This window comes from Mus caroli, unplaced genomic scaffold (genome assembly GCF_978045245.1).
Source record: "Mus caroli unplaced genomic scaffold, Mus_caroli_1 scaffold_11, whole genome shotgun sequence".
Classification (NCBI taxonomy): Eukaryota; Metazoa; Chordata; class Mammalia; order Rodentia; family Muridae; genus Mus; species Mus caroli.
In genome coordinates, this window is record NW_028227266.1 from 95,618,643 (window position 1) to 95,625,625 (window position 6,983).

The 6,983-nt window shown below is 44.8% G+C and overlaps 1 pseudogene; it reads right to left on the minus strand.

Annotated features, from left to right (window-relative positions):
- Positions 1–5,314: 5,314 nt before the first annotated feature.
- LOC110302300 (small ribosomal subunit protein uS5 pseudogene) lies at positions 5,315–6,261 on the minus strand (annotated as a pseudogene).
- Between the last annotated feature and the right edge of the window lie 722 nt (positions 6,262–6,983).

The following is a 6,983-nucleotide window of genomic DNA, read 5'->3' on the forward strand; positions in this document are numbered from 1 at the left end:
CATGGCTATGAAGGTGGTACCCCAGTGGTTGGAGGGTCGAGGGGAGGTATGGCAGGGTCTGTCCCTGCTGGTGTCTGGGAAGACTTCATCAATGAGATTCAGCAGTGGCCACATGGCTAGCTCCTGATTGAGGGCCCACTTTGGGGGGCGGGGTGGGGGTGTCACAGACCTTGACAGCTGTTGGACTTATTTAACAACATTCACTAGCATCTCGTGCACAAAAGTGTATCTCTAGAAGGTTCTGAAGAAAGTGTCCCAAAATGTATTCAAGAGTAGATGAGACGATTATGCTACCCAAGCCCTCCTCCTGACAGACCCCACAGAGACAGGACTTACCATCTGTGGAGACAGAGGTGGGAGCTGCAGAACCCTGTCTGTCCCCTGGCTGATGGAGGGATAGGACCCTTGCAGGAGCATCACTGCTTGTAGCCCCTGCCAACAGCCACCATGACATTTGCTAACTTTCTAAAATGCCACGTGAGGGGTGGCCTCTAGTCACTCAGCACCCACTGTGGGTTTCCAAATGTGTATGACACTAACCTTCATTCATTTCTGAGAAAACACAGTGGTGCATTTCAGTTTAAAAAAAAAAAAACCCAAAGTCATTTAGAAAACATTCAGTTGGTCTGCTCATTGCAAAGTTTATTTCTTACCTGCCATGCGTCTTAGTTCTCTACCTTCCTTGAGCCCACTTCCCAGGCTTATCCCCCTCACAAAGAGGCCTTGGCTCCATGAGGGGTTCTCCTGGCTATAGTTTTACTAATCTATCCCTCAGATCTCAAAGAATTGATAGTTTTGTTGATTCCTTCCTTAAGATTTATTTCGCTGGGCATGGTGGCAGACGCCTTTAATCCCAGCACTTGGGAGGCAGAGGCAGGAGGATCTCTGAGTTCGAGGCCAGCCTGGTCTACAAAGTGAGTTCCAGGACAGCCAAGGCTACACAGAGAAACCCTGACTCGAAAAAAAAAAAAACAAACAAAAAAATCCCAAAACAAACAAACAAAAAGATTTATTCCTATTGCTTAGTTTTTCAAAACAAAGCTTCTTAGGGGCGGGGTGGGGGGGAGAAAAACATTAGAAAAACATTCTTTTATTATTGCAAGTATTCATAATTAAAGCAACATTTAATGCAATTCACAGTTATTTCCTTTGGAGACTTGTGTTAGTATTGCACGATTCCGAAAGTTGGGAGATGTGGCGTGTTTGGCTTATCTGTGTAAGGGAAAAAGTAAGCAAGCACAATAAAGGGTTAACCATCACACACAGATGTGACATATATTGTAATATATATGACTATATATTATACAAATATATGAATAAATTTATGACGGTCATGCTTCCCAAGCCCTCCTCCTGACAGACCCCACAGAGACAGGACTTACTATCTGTGGGGTAGGTTGTAGGTTGTATGTTGCATATTATATCATATATTATATATTATACATTACACATTAATCATATTATATATGATATATTATACTAGTTATATATCATATACATGTGAATAATAATGTATGTTGTTAGTTATAAGTTTGTTCCTTAACAATTTTATGCATGTATGTAATACATTTGATTAATTTCACTTCCTATTCTTTTTTTAAATACCCACATCCCTGTTTGCTTTCTTTCTACATGTCTTTTCGTTTTGCTTTGTGCCCACTTTGTTTACCAGGGCCATCTGTGTGACCACAAGTAAGGAACGGAATTCAACACACAGCCACATCGCAAGGTAGAAGGAAACTTCAACCCGTTTGCCTCTCCCCAAAAGAACCGACAATCAGATGAAAACAACCTAGCAGACCCTGGGGGTTCCGAGTTCGACTCGATCAGCAAAAATACATGGGCTCCTGTTCCTGAGTAAAGCAAGCAAGATCAGGATAGACTGTCACAGAGCTCTGTAAATCTGTCCCCCAGCAGTCCTGCCAACAACTTATCAGTAGTGACTTAAAGTAAGGTCACTCATCTGAAGTTTTGGCTTTACGAGGCCCTTGGTCTTTCCTGGCTGAGTTCTGTACCAAGCAGGTGTGGGTGGGCACTGGAGCTGTGAACCAGCCCTGGTGAGATGCTGTTGTTTGGAGGACTCTAGATTGTGTGCGTGGCTCCTTAGGAGCAGCTAACCAAATAGCTCTTCTGAGAAAGAAGTTGCAAGTGGCGTTTTGCTTTCTGCCTTGGCCTTTTCTGATTTGAGACTGGGTTTCACATAGCTCAGGAACTTACAATTGGCGTCTATTATGACTTCGAGAGCCCAAATATCAGTGTGCCTTCCATGTCCTTTGTTGAAGATGCACCATAGGAGTAGGGGAGTCAATACCCCCTGATACCCAGTTCATAAAAACTTGGTGGATCCCGAATTCTGGAGCAGAGGCCTGGCCTCCAGGGGTTTGTCTTAAATATGTTGGGGAGACCAGTTTGGACATGTGAACGTGGTGATGGTGAGATCACTAGAGCCCCTAGAGATCACAGACGTCAGCGTCCAGATGTGCAGTCCCAGCAGAGCAGGCATGTACCAGGGACAGTGGTGGATGTGCACTGCTACTGGACTCTACTATGGAGATGTCTTCTGGATGATTCTCAGTGTGGAGGTGGGTGCACTTTTAGGAGTAACACAGCAGCTGTCATATTTGAAACGGAATTCAACAGATGGAATCTGGTGGACTCACTAGCGTAGTGGTACATATTTGAACACAGTGGTTCTCCCTTCCCTAGAGCCCTTCAATAGTCCAATTCAGAAGGGAAGGGTAGGACCCCTTGAGCCTCTCCAATCCATAACTGGCTACTGAGGTCCAGTCTTGCATGGGTCTAGTTCAGGCCTCCACAGATGCTGATTGCAATGACTGTGTCCTACGCAGAAGGCAGCGTTTTACCATCTTTCTCCACAGCTTCAGGCGCTTTTATTCTTTCCATCTCTTCTCTTGTCCATGGGGGTGGTGGTGGTGGTAGTAAAAATGTCCTCTTTAGGGCCTAACACCTTCCCTCCTATGGGTTTTTTGACTGAGTTTCCACTGTCAGGTTTGAACACAATCAGGGAGCCGTTGGTTGTGCCTGTAATCATCATGGCAGTATTGTAGCCGTGGGCACATCTTACCTGGTGGATTGCTATTGCAGTTTGGTGGGTTCTCAGCTGGAAACAGCAGCTGATATCTTCTAGCATTATGAAAGCAGGCCGGCTTCCCAGTCAACCCCAGCTTGAATTCTCTATACCTTCTAATCACGGTGTCTGGTGTCTTCTGCCATGGGGTCTCACCTAGCACTGCTGGGAACCTAAGAGCTATGACAAAAGTCTGTGGGGGTTTTGCGGGGGAGGTGTTGCTTGTATGGTTTTGGGTTTTGGGGTGTTTGATTTATTTTGTTTGAGACAGGGTCTTTCTGTGTAACCCTGGCTGTCCTGGAACTCATTATGTAGACCAGGCTAGACTCAACTTCACAGAGATTCTCCTCTCTGCCTCATAGACCTGGGTTTAAAGGAGCGCTCCATCATGTCCAGCTAATCCTGTGTCTTTTGGTTGCCTCTGGGGCCTGCCTGCCCAACAAGGTGTAAGGAGATATCTCACACCTAGGCCTGAGGTTTTTGTTTAATAACCATGGCCTCGAGGAGCAGTTAGCCAGCTGAGTAAGATATCTCTCTTCTACCTCTTATAGGTTCCAGTATGGCTTCTTCATGTGTTTTTTATTGGTTAACCCTTCCTCCCCCCATCCTCCCCCCATTTCTCCACTCCCAACTTTGCCTAAACCTCCGCTTTCAGTGTTCTCCTGCAGTTATCCCTTCCCTCAGCCCCTTTCTGGTCTCTGGTTTCTACAGGTCCTCCAAGTTAAACCTATAGATCTAAAGAGTCAAAGCTAGAATCCAGAAAGGAGAAAGAACCTTTGGCGTTTGTCCTGAGCCTGGGTATATTTTTCTCCAGTTTCATTCATTTACTTGCAAATTTCATAATTTCAGTTTTACAGATGAATAAAATTCCGTTGAGTATGTACCACACTTTGATGATCTGTTCATTTGCTAATGGATATCTAGGCTGATTACATTTTCTGGCTATTGTGAATGGAGCAGCAAAAAGCACTGACGAGCAAGTATCTTTAGTATTATAGAGTGTTTCGGATATGTGCCCAGGAGCAGTATAGCTGGATCAAATGTGCTGCCTGGGTTGTTTGTTTTCTTGGTGTTTAGTTCCTTGAGTTCTTTTTGGTGTTCTTGATGTTAATCCTGCAGTGGATGTGTTGCTGGCAAAGGTTTCCTCCCATTCTGCAGGCTGCCTCCTCACTTGGTTGATTCTTTCCTTTGTTGTACACAAGCTTTTCAGGATCATGAGGTCTCCTTTGTCAGTGCTGGGCTTATGACCTTATCATTCCCCCTTACTCCCTCTGGCATACTCCATCCCCTTTCTTCCACCAGTTTTCTTACATTTGGAGCCAATTTGTGTGCAGGATGAGAGCTAAGGGTCTAGTCTCATTCTTCTGCATATGGATACCCAGTTTTCCCAACACCATTTAGTGTAGATGCTTTCTTCCTCTCAGGTGGCCATAATTGTATGGGTTCATGACTGGCTTGTTTGTTATTTCTGATTGACCTAGCTATCTGGTTTTGTGCCAGTGCCTTGTTTGTTTGTTTGTTTTTTAATTTGTTTGTTCATTTTTTGTTTTTGTTTTTTTATCACTATGGCTCTGGAGTGTAACTTGAGAGCAGGTATTGTAATGCCTCCATTACAACAAGAAATCCTTCTTTTTGATCAGGATAGCTTTGGCTCCTTGTGAGCTTTAAGCTTGCTCATTCTATTTCTGTGAAGAATATCGCTTGAGTTTTCCTTGAGATTGCAACGAACCTCTAAGCTGCTTTCAGTAAGATGGCCCTTTCACAATACTGAGTCTTTCAATCCGTGAGCATCTTTCCTTGTTCAAACATCTTCCTCAACTTCTTCCTTGTTTTAAAGTTCTCATTGCAGAGGTCCCCTTCATCTCCTTGTCTAGGCTTTCTCCTATTTTGTTATCTTTAAGCTATTGTCAATGGAATTCTTTCCTTGATCTCTCTTTGTGTGTTTTTCACAGGTAAATAGAAAAATTACTGATTTTTTATGTGTGTGTTGCTTTTGTATCTTGCTACTTTGATGAAAGTGGTTGTCAGGTCTAGGAGTTTTCTGGTGGAATTTTCAGGGTCTATTATGTACAGAATCATACAATCCGAAGAGTGGGTTACTTGGACCCCACTTCTTATCTGTGTCCCTTTTATTTCCCTCTCTTGTCTTATTCTCTTCTTACCGCTTAGGAATGCAGAGAGTGGGTAGCCTTGTCTTGATCCTAATTTTAATAGAATTGCTTCAAGTTTTTCTTTCTTTTTCTTTCCTTTTTTTTTTTTTTTTTTTTTTTTTTTTAGCAGACTTAATTCTTTTATTTTTCTTGTACAAAATCCTTATGTAGTAGCCACAGCTGGAGCCTTGGTCCTCTGAACAGAGACTCTGATGTGGGTTTTTACTAGATGATCAGTGAATTCCTGACAAGGAGACTTGGTGAAGACAGTCTCTTTCCAGAGGTCGGGGGTCAGGTAGCTGTAAGTCTTGGAGATGGCATCAAAGGTGGCCTTAGCAAAGTTGCCCAGGGTGGCAGTGCAGCCTCTGGCTGAAGTGTAGCAGTCATCTATACCAGCCATGATCAGGAGTTTCTTGGGCACAGGAGCAGAGACAATGCCAGTGCCTCTGGGGGCAGGGATGAGACGCACCAGCACAGAGCCACGGCGGCCTGTCACCTTGCATGGAACAGTGTGGGGCTTGCCAATCTTGTTCCCCCAGTAGCCTCTCCACACAGGGACGATGGAAAGCTTGGCCAAGATGATGACCTCTCGGATGGCAGTGGCAACCTCTTTGGAGCACTTAACACCAAGACCAAGGTGACCATTGTAGTCCCCAATAGCGACGAAAGCCTTGAACCTTGTCCTCTGGCCTGGCCAGCCCGAGTCTGCTTCTGCACTGGCATGATTTTCAGAACCTCATCCTTTAGGGATGCACCCAGGAAGAAGTCAATGATCTCAGACACCTTAATGGGCAGGGAGAACAGGTAGATCTCCTCCAAGGACTTGAACTTCATGTCCTTAACCAGGCGGCCCAGCTTGGTGACGGGGATCCACTCCTTGTCTTCAGCTTTACCTCCGCGAGCCCCGCTGCCTCGACCACGGCCACGGCCCCTAAGATCGCTGCAGAATCCTCCGCAGAAGCCGCCGAGGCCCCCGGTCCTCCGGGCACTCCCGCTGCACCGGCGTCATCCGCCATTTGGTGTTTTCCAAAAAAGAAGAAGCCAAGTTTTTCTTCATTTAGGATATTAGTCATGGGTTTGTCATCTGTAGTCATTATTATGTTGGAGTATGTTGCCCATCTCTGTCTCCCTGGGGCTTTTATCATGAAGAGATGTTGGATTTTATCAAAGGCTCTTTTCTGCCTCTATTCCAACAACCATGCAGTTTCTGTTTCTAAGCCAATTTATATGAGTTGTTACATTTATTGATTTGCAGATATAGAATCATTCCAGTACCCATGGAATAAAGCCAACTTGGTCTTGGTGGTGAACTTTTCAAAGGGTTTCTATATTTGGTTTGTGTGGTGGTTTAAATATGCTTGGCCCATAGAAAGAGGCAGTATTAGGAGGTGTGGCATTGCTGAAGGAGGTGTGGTCTTGCTAAAGGAAGTGTGTCACCTTGGAGGCAGGGCTTTAGGTCTCATATAGATGCTCAAGTCTGGCCCGAGAGACGCAGTATCCTCCTGGCTGCCTTCACATCAGGATGTAGAACTTTTGGTTCTTCCAGCGCCAAGTCTGCTGCATGTTGCCTTGCTTCCTGCTGTCATGATAATGGACTGAACCTCTGAAACTGTAAACCAGGCCCAATTAAATGCTCGCCTTTATAAGAGTTGCCTTGGTCATGGCGTCTCTTCACGGCGATAATAAAACCTTAACTAAGGAGCTTGCAACTATTTTGCCTTATGTTCTTTGTATCTATGTTCGTC